The following is a 15,832-nucleotide window of genomic DNA, read 5'->3' on the forward strand; positions in this document are numbered from 1 at the left end:
ATTTATTAGAAATAAATCATAGTATGCTGCATCACATTTCGTATTACGTAGGTTTTCTCCCCTAGAAATAAAGCTCATGGAAGCAGCATACAGAGGCACACCCTACGAGTCTATGGGTCTGTAATATTGAGCCGAAGGCACTTCATGCGTCGCTATAGAGGCCTGGGTATGCAGCATTGTCGTTTGAAAATGAGGTTTAGCCTTAGGTTCCTTGGTGACCTTGTAGGGCTTTATGTTAATTCCACCCCTTATTCTATATCGTGCCAATATAATACAATCCTAGGGCCAAATAACACTGTCCAATCAATAAACTAGTGCATTTAACGGCAACCTGTGCAACTGTCTTTCCATGCTCACCAAGCTCGAGATCAGGATTGCAAAGTCTGGGTAAAATTGCCAGTGGCGCCCCCTTGAGCAGTGGCTGGTGATATGTCCTGTGCAGTTGCACAGGTTGCACACCCCTTAGACACATAAGCCCTATGAGACCTTAGTCTAACTTTGGTCACAAACAGCTGGAAAGTTGTGATCCTATTTCCTTTATAAGAAAGCAATCAAAATAGAATCATACTCTCAAAATGTAGCCAAATGAGTTTGGACTGGTCTTATGTTTGATGTATCTACAAGTATAAAATAACAAAATGTATTTGCGCCTCAAGGGATAACCAAGTTTCTGACTGACCATATTGTGCTCCCACATTGTTCATTGAGATGTTAATGCCGTAACATTTCTACCAGACTTAAAAACCTTGCTTTTTATTATGTTCCAGAATTGTGTCTAACTCCTCTACATCTCCTATTCATATACTTTTAAACTTGTGTTGCTAACCCTGGGCATATTGCCATTTATTCCGTGCTGCCAAGAAAGTCCTTTGTGGTTTTCTTCAAACCTCTGAGTAATTTCCCGGCACACATAAGAAAAATCTAGTAAGGACACAGTACACATCTGCGTGTGATGATCTGTTTGAAGGCCTGGTTCACAATGTGTGGTTCCTTCCTCTTCAGACCACCGGTGGTCGGTAAAGATCAAAGTGTTGTTTCTTATCTTCTATCACATTCCGTGCGTATGTCTGGGGGTTCTGAGCATTTACACTGCATTACACTATTTATTTTGGCTTCGCTTCTGTGTATTTAGGTACACAATTAAAACATATTTTATAGTCTCAGATACACAGACTGTCTGGCGGTGAAAAGGTTATCTCATACTGGAACTACACAAACAGTATCTCTAGTACAGTATTTCTGCTTTTGTTGTTGGACTTGATATACTTTATAGTAATTTGATACATGCTGCTGTGACATCCACCTTGGCACCTGTATCAATAGTGTAGTGACAATATCAAAGAATGATATCTTGTTACAGAAGTAATCATTGTAAATTAATACATTTTAGCAGTTTGTATTTGGCATTTGCAAGATACCACAAAAAATCCATTAAGGTTGACTCCAGGACCTCAGCAGAGGAGAAGAGGAAGCAGAGAGTGCGTTATAAATAACCCTACCGGAGTGGGGTGGGCATAAACTTCATTGGCTAATTGCCAGGATCATACAAAAAAAACATAATCTAGGTGCTGATAAGGGCATACTATGATTCCACTACAGGAGAAGTCCCTGACGTCACTATAAGGACAGTGACGTGGGGGAGTTCTCCTGGAGTGGAATCATGGGCCGCTGTGGCAGGGGATTCCGCTTCAGGAGCAGGGGATCGCTCCAGGAGAAGTCCCTGATGTCACTGTCCATATATGGACAGTGAAGTCAGGGACTTCTCCTGGAGCTGAATCACCGGCCAAAGCATTGGCCGCTGTGGCCAGGGATTCCGCTTCAGAAGTCACTGTCTATATATGGACAGTGATGTCAGGGACTCTCCTGGAGCGGTCCCTTACAGTGGCACTACCTACAGGAATGGGGGCATCTACAGGGGGTGCCATCTACTGGGGGTGTGCTCTACCGGGGTGCTATGTACAAGGGGTCTGTGTGGCACTACCTACAGGGCGGGCTGTGTGTTATGTTATTGTTGGGTTAAAAACACAATCAATTCTGTTGAAACTTTACTATAATCTACTTAATCCATTACAACAAAAAGCCTTCATAAGAAATATAATTAAATGTGCAGTTCTAGCAGTCTTAGGGTCTTCTTACAGGGCCCGACATGGGCCGCGTAAACGAGCACCGATCTACGAGACAGCTCGGCGCTCGTTTGTTACTTTCACAAGGAGCTATGTTTGGGGGCGAGTGATTGTTACTGCGATCGCTCAACCTCATACATTTCTATCATGTCAGAAGCACATCTCCTTGTTTACACAGGAAGATGTGCTGCCAACAACGATTATATTTCTTGCAGCATAAACCCGATATTTGGTCCGTGAAAAAGGGCCTTTACTCAACCATCTAACCGTTCCTCATATAGTTCAACTTCACTTTAGTTGATACTTTAATGAACAATTGTACAACTGTGCATGGAAGATTTAAACTAACAGTATTATGTAAACCTTCTGTAAACATGTGTATACGTTCATTGTAACTATTTTACTTAATAATAACAATAAAAATTATTGAAACAGAAAAAAGACATATGTCTGTCAAGTTCAACCAAGGGTTAGGAGAAGGGGAATGGATATGGGTAAACTAAAGAACTTTGTTTTACTACTAGTGTTCCAGAGGTAGTTAAAAAAAAAACAAAAAAAAAAAACACCCATAAAGCATGAACCAATCTGCCCTAAAATGGAAAAACTTCCAACCTGATCCCAAGTGGCGATCAGACTAGATCAACATTCAAACAAGAGTTCTGTACCAATAAATAGAGAAGCTGGAAATCTAAAGCTTCATGTCCACTTAAGTCTTTTTCTTCAGGGTGCTAGCCGTTTTTCTGACGGCAAGCACCCTGACCCATTCATTTCAATGGGGCCATGCACTCTTCAGTTTTTTTGGCGGTCCCGTTGCTCCGTTCCAACAAAAGTAGAGCATGTCCTACTTTGGTCCGAGATTCCGTGACCGTGAGGCCCATGCAAGTCAATGGGGCTGTCAAAAAAACTGAAGGCACACCGAAGGCATCCGTGTGCCATCCGTGTGTGTCGGAGCCGTTCCCCCGCAACGGGTGGGCGGGCAGAAGTACATTAGAGATATTACACTAATCGGCAGCCACTTCTCTCTATCCGTCACTGTTTATACCAATACAATACCAACGAAAGAAGGGGCACAGACACAGAGTACTGTTCAATATAAAGCAACGTTGCTGAACAATATGAGATCTACTGTGTTTCCGTCCCAGGTAATGACCAAGATAACCTTGGTGCATCGATCAACAATTGATGAACCCAACAAAGAAAATGATCGACTGAAGCACAACACATTGATAGCAAAAAGTACAAAATTTTATTAACATGAAACCATGACAAGGGTTAAAACTGGAACAGGGAATGAGTCACTCAATAAAAAGACATCGAAAACAATAATGCACCGGGTGTCAATGTGACAAAAATCTATACAAAACTGTTTGTTTGTTAGTACAGCGAAGAAAACGAGTATATATATGCCTGTGCAGGCCTGTAGTTGATAGAGCCAAAAATAGTAATGACAGAAAAAGAGATCCACCTAGGATAGGATACCTGTATATACTGCCTAGATCACCACTATGCAAATGAATGCATAGCAATGATTACATGTAAATGCCTGAATGCAGTGATTGTCTGCATATATGTATTGGACTAATATACGGCATAGTATGTATTACAGGACCACTTTTAGAAATAACATCCAACAATGTGCATGGGCTCACTAAGAAAACAACAGGTCAATAGCAGGAAACACACTCAGTAATGGCTGTGACACATACCGGTGGACATGATGGAGACGTGGAAAAGGATGTCTGGACCCGACGCGCGTTTCGGCAACTGCCTTCGTCCGGGGTTAGGGTCAAACTGCTAAAATCTACCTATATATGGAGCGTAGCTCAGGTGTTTGCGATATGTACAAAAATGAGAAGAGGAGGAGGCAGGATCAAATGACAAACAACGGCGTCTGGTGCGGGGTACCAAGATGGCGCTGCCCCACTTCCGGTCCGCGTCATCAGAGAGGATGTGGGGCGGCGCGGACTAACCACGCCCCCCACACTGACACGGGAGTGCACACGGAAACCACACGGACAACAAAACGGACACACGGATCCGTCAAAAACGTCCACTTAGGGCCTGTTCACATCAGCGTTGGCTTTCCGTTCCGGGGTTCCGTCGGAGGTTTCCGTCGGGTGAACCCTGCAACGGAAAGTCAAACTGAAACCACAGCTTCCGTTTCTGTCACCATTGATATCAATGGTGACAGAGACATTGCTAATTGTTTCCGTTCGTCACCATTCCAGCAGGTTTCCGTTTTAATGATGGAATCAATAGCGGAGTCGACTGTGTGCACGAGGCCTAAGGTTGTGGATGGGAAGAGGTTGTATATTTTGTTACTGCTGCCCTTGCTGTCACTTAAAAGTGTTTAGAAAAAATTGTCTTCTTTTCTTCTATAAGCAGTGCCATGCCTGTCTTCAGACTGTGTCTGTTATTACAGCTCATCTCCATCCAAGGGAATGGAGGCTAATTATCAGACACAGCCCATTGTACTGTTTGAAGGACAAAAAAGTAGTCAACTTTTTTCTAATCGTGGACAAAAAGTGCAGTAGTATTACTTTGAAGGCAGTGTTTATGTATGTAGAAAAATCCTTGACTCGCTTTTCACTAACAATGACTTTCTTCATAGTTATCCAACCTAGATGTGAAAGCTATATAAATCCTGTAATCTACAGGCATCATTATCATACACTACTCTGGACAGAACTAACTAGCTGTACAAACAGACGATCCACAATCAACTCTTCTTGACGTGTCTGTTGTTACTTCAAATGTGAGTTACCATTACATGGCCATCAAAAGTCACTTTGTGTTGTGACTGCACATGATGTGGTTTATTATAAGTAAAAAAATAAATTTCCTGTGTTTATTTTACGTATATCACCATGGCTGTCACCTAGCTTGCTTCACAAGATGGTGTCTACTCTTGTATAGCCTACTTTTTTCAACATCCAAGTAGTCATATTCAGTCATATTCACTTACATATGTCCCCTACTTCTTGCAAACCTACCAAATGTACGGAACGTAATTGCGGATCAAAGTATCAACCCATTAATTTCTATTGCCCATGGACACCTTCCCGTATATTTAGGGGCAGGTTTCGAACTGTAGAAAGGCGCCACAAAAAATAGGACATATCCTATTTTTTGATTTTATGGACCGTGCTCCCATACTTTGTAATGGGAGCATAGCCCGCAAATGTGGATGGCTGTCCGCGGCTGTCCGCGGCCGGCAGTAGCCGTAATCACGGACTGGGATAAGGCTCCCTGGGTGTGTTCCCTCTAAGTCAGCAAGAGCAGATGGAAAGTAGCATGACTTCAAGATCACATAGACCATGCACACACATTTGTCTGCATAGGAGCTGTAGACAGAAAACACTAGGATACTTAAAAGGGTTGTCCACTACTGAACAACTGATGACCTATCCGCCAGATAGGTCATCAGTATATAATCGTTGCAGGTCCAACATCCAGACTCCGCGCTGTTAAGCCGCTCCGGCTATCTCCGGGCACCAGATTTTTTGGCCCATTATGCTATGTATGGAGCCGGAAGCAGTTCGCTTCGTTCACTTGAATCGGAGCAGAGCTGCAGTACGGCAGCTCGCCGCTATTTAGTGGCCAGAGCCCACTACTTCCGGCATGTACGTCCGGTGCCCGGAGGCAGCCGGAGCAGCTTAACGGTGCAGGGTATGGGTGTCGGACCCCCACAGATCATATACTGATGACCTATCCGGTGGATAGGTCATCAGTTGTCCAGTAGTGGACAACCCCTTTAAAAGACTTTGCAAAGCTTCTTAATTTTTTTTCCTTGAAAAAAAAGGGGGAAGGGGAAAAGGGATGCGGAGAAGGAAAGACAAAAAGAAACAGGCGCTCCTCTAAGGTAATATTGAATATTTATTTAAAAAAAAAAATGTAATTTGTAGTTTCTATTTATTCAAGGTGATCTTCTATATTGTTTTTTAGCATATGGAAGTATGTCCTGTCTAATGTACATCAAGGACAGGATATGAGCAACCTCCAAGCTGAGCATGTGTGCACAGCTTATTTTCTCCCTCTTAAGAAGCTTCAAATAATAAAAAGAAAAACAATTAACTGTGAGAAAATGAAATGCTTTGATACCCAAGTACAAAAGAAATATATTGAGATGAAAGAGAAGTCACAGGAAGTGACCATGGGAACCCAGACATCCTTTCTCAAACCGCTGACATAAACTTCTCATCTCCCATTTTTGTCATAAAATAGAAGGGGTAATAGCGGGTTTTACAAAAACAAGAGCTACTCACCCGGAGCTGGTTACATTAAGCCTTTAAAGTGAGTTGGATCGGCATTGGGGGCCTTATTTTTGCCTTGGCAACTAGATCTCCTTGTCTAATTCTGCATCTCACGTCATCACTTGAAAATTTCATAAGGAGATGAGGCCATTGTTAAAGAGATATTTCACTACCGGACAACTGATGACGTACCCACCGGATATGTCATCAGTTTATGATCTGTGCGTGTCCGACACATCCGATGCCTCCTGTCACCGGATTCATTGCACACTATACAGTGTACGGAGCCGGAAGCAGTTGACTCCGTACATTGCATAGCGGCCGTGCTGCAGAACTGCAGCTTTGCTCCTATTCACTTAAATAGGAGCAAAGCTCCATTACTGCAGCTCAGTCGCTATTCCGTGCCCGGAGCCAACTGCTTTAGGTATGGACGTTCCGATGCCCGAGGCAGCAAGAGCAGCTGATCGGTGCAGGGTCCGGGTGTCGGACCCCCACCAAACATATACTGATAACCTATCCGGTGGATAGGTCATCATTTGTCTGGTAGTGGAAAACCCCTCTAATGAGAGTATCACTTTGATAGAAGTGTCATGTAGGACAAAACTGCAATGTGTTTTCTGGTTACTTCACCTTTTTGTCATGTAGATAATGTCAGGATAGGCCAACAATTTTTAGGGACTGGATAACCCCTTCAGGACCAAGCTCATTTTGGCCTTCAGGACCAGACCCATTTTTCAAATCTAACATGTATCACTTTATGTGGTAACAAATCTGGAATGGTTTTACTTATCCAAGTGATTCTGAACTTTTTTTTATTACACATTGTTCTTTATGTGAATTTTGGTCGATATGTTTACTCTTTATTGACTATACTGGTTAACTCCATTTAAAAATGTGCCCCATGGACAATGCTACCAGGTGTGTGTCTTGTGCAATGTATGCATGCGATTGAGGGTGAATATCTCTGCACTAGATGCACACGTTGTGTATTTTGAAGCCGAGGTATTGGATATAAATATGCAGCTTGCAACACCCAGGAGCATCACAAACCTGGAGAGGACTTTTGAGCTCACAGAGCAAACACTGGCTGGGGCCAGTGAGATGGAGGTGGGTGGAGCGGGGCAAGCTCAGGATCTGGAGCTTAGGAGCTGGGCAACAGTTAGAGGAAGGGTAGGGGAAAAGTGCCAGGGAGGATAGTCCTGAACTGGCACAACCTAGTGAATATGCCTGTTTGGCTGATATTAGGTATGCAAGTCCAGAGCCAGCATCACTACAGCAGGGCATTACTGCTAGCAACCAGGACAAGGACTGGTGTAGGAAGGATGGCAGTAGGAGTGCAGCAACGGTCAGACAGATGGTGGTGGTAGGGGATTCTATTATTAGGCGGACAGCTAGGGTCATCTGTCGCCGCGACCGTGAATTCCGAACAGTGTGTTGTCTGCCGGGTGCTCGGGTTCGTCATATTGCAGATTGAATAGACAGATTTCTGGGTGGAGCTGGGGAAGACCCAGTGGTCATGGTACACATCGCTACCAATGACAAAGTCAGTGGGAGATGGAAGGTCCTTAAAAATGATTTTAGGAAACTAGGAGAGACGCTAAAGTCCAGGACCTCCAAGGTAGTGTTTTCAGAAATACTACAAGTGCCACGAGCATCACTAAAAAGACAGCGGGAGATTAGGGAGTTAAATAAGTGGCTTAGAAATTGATGCAGGAAGGAAGGGTTTGGTTTCATGGAGAACTGAGCTGACTTCTCTGTTGGCTACAGGCTCTATGGTAGAGACGGTCTGCATTTAAATGGGGAGGGTGCAGCTGTGCTGGGGGAAAGAATGGTTAGACGGCTGGAGGAGCTTTTTAACTAGGATCTAGGAGAGGGAGGTTGGGGATACACAAGCGGGGATAGATAGAGTACATAGGGAGTGGGATACAGAATTGGTTAATGGGGATTTAGTGGGGGCTGGGGTTAGCAAGCCGAGTAGGGAGGTGACTAGGTATAAACACGGACCTAGGAATATTACAGGTGTCAGTAAGATTGTATGCTGGCGAATACAAGAAGTCTTGCAAGTAAAATGGACGAGTTGTAGATTCTAATGACCGACATGGATTATGATGTAGTGGGCATAACAGAAACCTGGCTGGAAGAGAGCCATGACTGGGTAACAAATGTGGAGGGCTACACCGTATTCACAAGGTATAGAAAAGATAAAAAAAGTGGAGGGGCTTGTCTGTTTGTAAAATCCAGCCTAAGACCAGCGCTGAATGAAGACATTGCGGGAGACTGTGACAGTGTGGAGTCTTTATAGGTAAATATTAATGGAACGGTTAATAACGGTAAACTGCTAATTGGAGTTTGTTATAAGCCACCGAACATAGCGGAACAGGCGGAGGATGAACTGCTGCGACAAATACAAAAGGCAGCAAATAATAATGGGGTCCTTATTATGGGGGATTTTAACTAGCCTGACATTAATCGGGACATAGAGGCCGCTGGATGTGCTGAAAGCTGGACATTTTTTATACACAATTTAAGACAATTATTTCACTCAGTTGGTTAATAAACCAACCAGAGGGGATAATGTGCTGGATCTGGTTTTATCCAATAGACCAGACACAATATCATATGTAGAGGTCCGGGAGCACTAGGGCAATAGTGACTACAATATAGTATGTTTTAATATAATATTCAATAAAACAATACGAAGGGGAGCAACAAAAACCTGGAATTTTAAGAAAGCAAACTTCAATCGACTGAGGGAAACACTAAGTCTTGTTGACTGGGATCATGTAATGGTAAATAGGGATACTGACGCTAAATGGGGAGTTTTTAAAGATATATTACAAGAATCGTGTAGTAAGTTTATATCCACTGGTAACAAAATGTCTAGGAATAAAAGGAGACCAATATGGATGAATAGGGAATTACTGAATATAATAAGACAAAAACAAAAAGCATTCTAAACATTGAATGCTGATGGCTCAGAAAAAGCATTCCAGACTTACAAAGATCTCAATAGAAAATGTAAAAATGAAATCAAGTTAGCAAAGTTATATACAGAAAAACAATGTCGCTAACGACATTAAAATATATCCCAAAAAAAGTTCTAAATATATTAATGCCAAAAAGAACAAATCTGATAATATTGGACCTCTTAAAGCTGAGCATGGGAATAAAATTTGTAGAGGACAAAGCATAGCAGGCGTAGTCTCGCGAGATTACGCTGTAAACTGTCATTTACAGCGAGATCTCGCTGTGCTGTGCTGTAAATCACAGAGATCCTACAGAAGTGGTCAGGATTCTGAATACACATCATGTCCTGGCTGGAGGTAATGTATATTCATTGTCAGGACACTGTAGTAATATTAGTGTTTGTGTATGTGGCTGCACATGGCGATATAGCTATATCGCTATCTGCAGAGTAAATGAATGGAGAGAAGTGTATGGTCAGCATCATACACTCCTCTGTACAACGCCCACTTGGTCAAAAAGTAAAACACGCCCAGTTGTCCATTGAGAAACTCATTAGCATAAAGCTAAAATAGGTCATAACGCCGTCAAAAATGATCGTTTTTCTAAATATAAAACACTGCTGTAATCTATATTACAGCGCCGATCACCTCATGTACAATATAGGCCACTTATAATGTGGTGACAGAGCCTCTTTAAGCTCAGTAATGGACAGACCATTGTATCTCATCTTCTTAGACTCTCTTGTAACAGGATCAGTGCCGCAGGATTGGAGGACGGCTGATATTGTACCAATATTTAAGAAGGGTAAAAAAGTGGAACCGAGTAACTACCGTTCAGTAAGTTTGACATCTGTGGTATGTAAAGTATTTGAGGCTATTCTAAGAGATGAACTGCAACTGTATATGGCGGAGAATAGTCTAATAACTGATAAGCAGCATGGACTCATGAAAAACAGGTCGTGCCTAACCAACATGCTCAGTTTCTATGAGGAGGTAAGTGCAAATCTGGATGTTGCTCATGCGGCTGGTGTGATTTACTTGGATTTTGCAAAAGCTTTTGATACTGTTCCACACAACAGTCTTATTCTGAAGCTACAGACACAGGGACTGGGGGAACGTGTATGCAAGTGGGTAAAGAAATTAAGGGACAGAAAATAAAGAGTTGTTATAAATGGAACTTACTCAAAATGGGCTGAAGTCAGTGGGGTACCACAAGGATCTGTGTTAGGCCCAATTCTTTTTCATCTCTTTATTAATCACCCTGTGGATGGGATTGATAGCAAGCTGTCAGTTTTTGCTGACGATACAAAACTTTGTAGGATACTTAAAACTCAGCTTGACTTTAAAATATTACAGAAAGACCTAGATAAGCTGGCGGACTGAGCAAAAACATGGCAGATAAAATGTAATGTTGATAAATGTAAAGTTATGCACTTAGGGCATAATAGTAGCATTAATTCATATATATTAAATGGAATAAAACGGGAGTTAACAGAACAAGAGAAGGACCTGGGTATTCTGGTAACAACAAAAACTAAGCAGCAGCACTCAATGTCAGGCAGCAGCTGCAAAAGCAAATAGGATTTTGGGGTGTATAAAAAGAGAGATAAAAACCAGGGATTCAAATGTAATATTACCACTCTATAAATCCCTTGCAAGGCCACATCTAGAATATGGAATTCCGTTTTGGGCTCCACATCATAAAAAGGACATAGGAGAACTGTAGAGGGTTCAAAGGCGGGCGACTTGATTATTAAATGCAATGGGAGGTGTCGCTTAGGGTATATTCACACGAGGTCATTACGTCCGTAATTGATGGACGTATTTCGGCCGCAAGTACCGGACCGAACACAGTGCAGGGAACCGGGATCCTAGCATCATAGTTATGTACGACGCTAGGAGTCCCTGCCTCGCTGCCGGACAATTGTCTCGTACTGAAAACATGTACGGGACAGTTGTCCGGCAGCGAGGCAGGGACTCCTAACATCGTACATAACTATGATGCTAGGAGCCCGGCTGCAATACGTCAGTCAATTACGGACGTAATGACCTCGTGTGAACATACCCTTACAATGAAAGGCTAGAAAAATTGGGCTTGTTCAGCTTGGAAAAAATACTTCTTAGAGGGGATCTTATTAATGTGTATAAGTATATGTGTGGCCAATACAGAGAACTAGCACATGATCTGTTCCTTCCAAAGACTCTACAAAAGACCAGGGGACACCCATTGCGTGTGGAAGAAAGAAGTTTTAGACATCAACATAGAAAAGGGTTCTTTACAGTTAGAGTGGTCAAGCTATGGAATGCCCTACCCCAAGATATAGTAATGGCAGATAACACAAAATTTGCACATATTTTTTTAGGCACCACTTCATTCGGCTTTGAGGGGTCTATATATTAGAAACCCCTCATAAGTCACCCCATTTTTAAAAAAACTGCACCCCTTAACGTACTCGAAACAGCATTTAAGAAGTTTGTTAACCCTTTAGGTGTTTCAAAGAAATTAAAGCAAAGTGGAAGTAAAATTTACAAATTTACTTTTTTTCTGGCAGATTTTCAATTTAATCCATTTATTTCAATAACATGGCAAGTGTTAACAGAAAATAACAACTCAATATTTATTACACAGATTCTGCAGTTTTCAAAAATATATCACATGTGACATTATTGTGCTAATGGACTCAAACACAGGCCTCACAAATGAAGTAGCACCTAGTGGATTTTGGTGCCTCCTTTTTATCAAGATGTTCACCATTCCTCAGGACTCAGATCCAAATGAATATTATAGGCTGCAGGCCACGTTAGACCTGCAGCCTATAAGGCGCTAGGAAGACCCCCTGCGCAGGCCGGCGTGATGAGGTACTGCATCACACCGGTCTGCGCATGCGTCTAGTCCGGAGGATTCACATGCATCCAGCTAGAGTGGCCGCCACGGGGCAAGTTAAGTACAATATATATTTTAGGTGGGGGTAGCACTGCGTATATATCAAGGAGGGGGGAGTGCTCCGTTACACTATATACGAGGGGGAGTGCTTGGTGGCCCTATATACAAGGGGGAGGGTAGCGCTGTGTGGGCCTATATACAAGGGGGAGGGGAGCGCTGTGAGGCACTATATATAAAGGGGGGAGTGCTCTGTGACACTATATACAAGGGGGGAGTGCTGTGTGGCCCTATATACAAAGGGGGAGCGCTGTGTGCATTATATACAAAGGGGGAGCGCTGTGTGCACTATATACAAAGGGGGAGCGCTGTGTGCACTTTTACAAAGGGGGAGCGCTGTGTGCATTATATACAAAGGGGGAGTGCTGTGTGCACTATTACAAAGGGGGAGCGCTGTGTGCACTATATACAAAGGGGTAGCGCTGTGTGCACTATATACAAAGGGGGAGCGCTGTGTGCACTATATACAAGGGGGGCGCTATGTGGCCCTATATACAAGGGGGGAAGCGCTGTGTAGCCCTATATACAAGGGGGAAGTGCTGTGTGACCCTATATACGAGGGGGGAAGTGCTCTTTGACCCTATATACAGGGGGGGCTGTGTGGCGCTATACACAGCAGTATCTGTGTGGCGCTCTTTACAGGGGGGCTCTGTGGCGCTATTTACAAGAGGAGGAGGGCTGTATGGCGCTATCTATAGGGAGCTGTGTGTAACGCTCTCTACGGAGGGTGTGTGTGGTGCTAGCTATAGGGGGATGTGTGATATATACAGGGGCTGTGTGTGGCACTATGTACAGGGGGCTGTGTGTATGTGGTGTTTTACAGTGTACGGTATTATTATATTCAGGCGCGCAGTGTTTGGTGCTATTATATTTAGGGGACCAGTATGTGGCACCATGATAATTTTATTTTCGTTTATAGGTGTGGAAATGTTGGAAAAGTGAGGAGCCGAAGACATCTGAGTGGCAGATTCTGCAGAAATGGGTCATGGCCGGGAGAAGTTGTCATGAGCTCTGGACCGGATGGAGAAGAAAAGAGGAAAAAAACTACTAGAATCTGAGACGTCATCACCTGTGAGTCACTAGATTTATATAGAATCTGTCACCTCTCCTGACATGTTTATTATAGGAAATCCTGTATTTCACAAAAAGTCTTTCTGCAGTCCAGCACTGATAGACAATTCCCCTTTTCAGGAGGATGTGTCCCTGCACAGTGTGATACTGTCAGTATGTAGGGACACAGCCCTGTGACAAGGGGAATCGTAACACCCATTTGTTAATGCTTGCCCAAAAAGGTAGTGTTAACAATAGTTACGGTGCGGCACGACGGCGGTGTGGAAGGGGGGCCCAAGTTTGGGTAACAGCCCAGGGCCTATGGTCTACTTAATCCGCCACTGCCCGGTACAATACACTGCACTAGTAAATGGGGAAGGAATCCTCCAGCTCACCGATCCTATGTCCGAGCCCAGACAGCGCACAGATACTCGTGGCGGCACACGATGAAGATCAAAGCAGAAAAAGAGAAAGTTGATCCAGCGCTGGGTTTAAAAGGAAGTACGTTTAAAATCAAGTTTCTCTTTTTCTGCTTTAATAAACTGCACTACTTATGTAGTGCAGTGTATTGTAACTGACGTTTTACAACTGACAAGTCTATTAGGTCCTGCCTTTGGCTGACTAGGAGGCCATAGATATGCTTCTTGGTTGCCATAGCAACCATCGGCACTCCGCGGGGGGGGGGGGGTGTGATGGTGTACAGAGGTCCCTCCCTCTGTGTCAATCACTTAAATGCCGCTGTCGCTATTGACAGCGGCATTTAAGGAGTTAAGTGGAGGCGAACGGAGATAACTGTGACCGCCACCGTTGCAGTGGGATGCTGGCTGTATATTAAAACCGGCACCTGCTGCGGTTGGTGTGGGCACAGGGCGTATCTGTAAGCCCATTTGCGTTAAGGCACCCCTAAAAAGGACATACAGTAACGCCCATATGCGGGAAGAGGTTAAAGTCATTCAGCTCTTTAGTACGACCCATACTACTACCAATGTTTGTCTATGGAGATTGTATGGCTGAACTCAATGATTCGATAATGTGTTTTTATACATCTGGCCATATAATGTATTTTTCTTATTTACTATGTACAGTATGTCTTAAATAGAAGCAAACAGACCCAACATAAAAGAGATTTGTTTTTAAATTTTGTGAGTTACAAAAACAAATGATCAATAAAGACCATCTTTTTAAGCAATTAGATTAACAAACTTTTAGTGTATGTATATGTACAATATGTGTGTAAACAGCATACTTTACATATATCTATGCAGTAACATACTGTATATATACAAATTCTAGCTGTAAGAAGAATTTGACGGAGAAATGCATGGCTCCTTGCTATGATAACTCGCACAGTGCTGCGCAACCATCATTAATTCGATCCCTTACTGTGCAGTATAATATCCATGGAAAGTAAGGAAGATTCTTTATTTGAATATTTCATTAGCTCCTATTGTCTTCTCAAACCTAAATAGATTTATACATTCAATATCTGACAGTGACCTATATTGTTTTTCTCTCAGAATCCGAGACATTGAAGATAAATAGAAAATAAAAGCTGTTTTCTGCCTTTGATGTTGAGAAAGAAAGACGTTCGTGTGTAAAACCGGAGGAAGGAATTTAAAATACAGCAATAAAATGTAGGGGACTCATACCAACGAATTATATGAATTTAATATGATTGTAGCTTGATAACTAAATTATTCTCATAATGACTTTGAGTTTAGAATTCCAAAGGTTTGTGATTAATTTACAGTTAGAATAATAGAATAATAGGCCTCATGCTTAACTGCTTAACGACTGGACTGCACACTATCTCTTTACAGTGTCCGTTTAGGGGCTTTACGCCGCAGCGCATGAAAACAAGGTGCTGCAAAATAATGATTGCATTGAAATGCGTGCTGCCGCAGGTCGGGTGCCTGGGTGTCAGAGACAGCCAAGCACCCAGTAGAGAAATCAGAAACATGTTTTTACCATTTCCGCCTTCCTGATAAGTACTATGTATAGAATAGATGCAGAGCACGGTGGGACCACGTCACTACAGGCAAGGATCGGCTACCACAGTGTCAGTGACGCGTTCCCATCATGTCTGTTCCTCTCTGTCAGTGGTCCACTGTGAAGACAATGGATGTTTAAATGGTAATACAAAAAAAAATAATGACATTGCATGTTATTAAGGCACATGGGTTTACTAATTTAGTATCTTGACATGCCTCACATTTGTAAAATAGCAATTCATGTTCTTACTATGTTTGATTCTACATATACTTGTGAGTCTGCATTCTCTACTATGAATCTGGTGAAGAAAAGATACCGCACTCGGATCACAGATAAGCTTTTGCATCAGTCTGTTCGAATGGCAGTCACCCCCTTTGTACCCAATTTCAAATGGCTCGTGCAAGAGAACAGACTACAGGTTTCCCACTAATAAACAATAAATCTGTATGTAAATAGCTCGACAAAGTTTGCAAAAAGTTAGCAAGACAACATTTTTAATACTGGTGA

The sequence above is a fragment of the Rhinoderma darwinii genome, chromosome 9, assembly GCF_050947455.1.
Source record: "Rhinoderma darwinii isolate aRhiDar2 chromosome 9, aRhiDar2.hap1, whole genome shotgun sequence".
Lineage (NCBI taxonomy): Eukaryota > Metazoa > Chordata > Amphibia > Anura > Rhinodermatidae > Rhinoderma > Rhinoderma darwinii.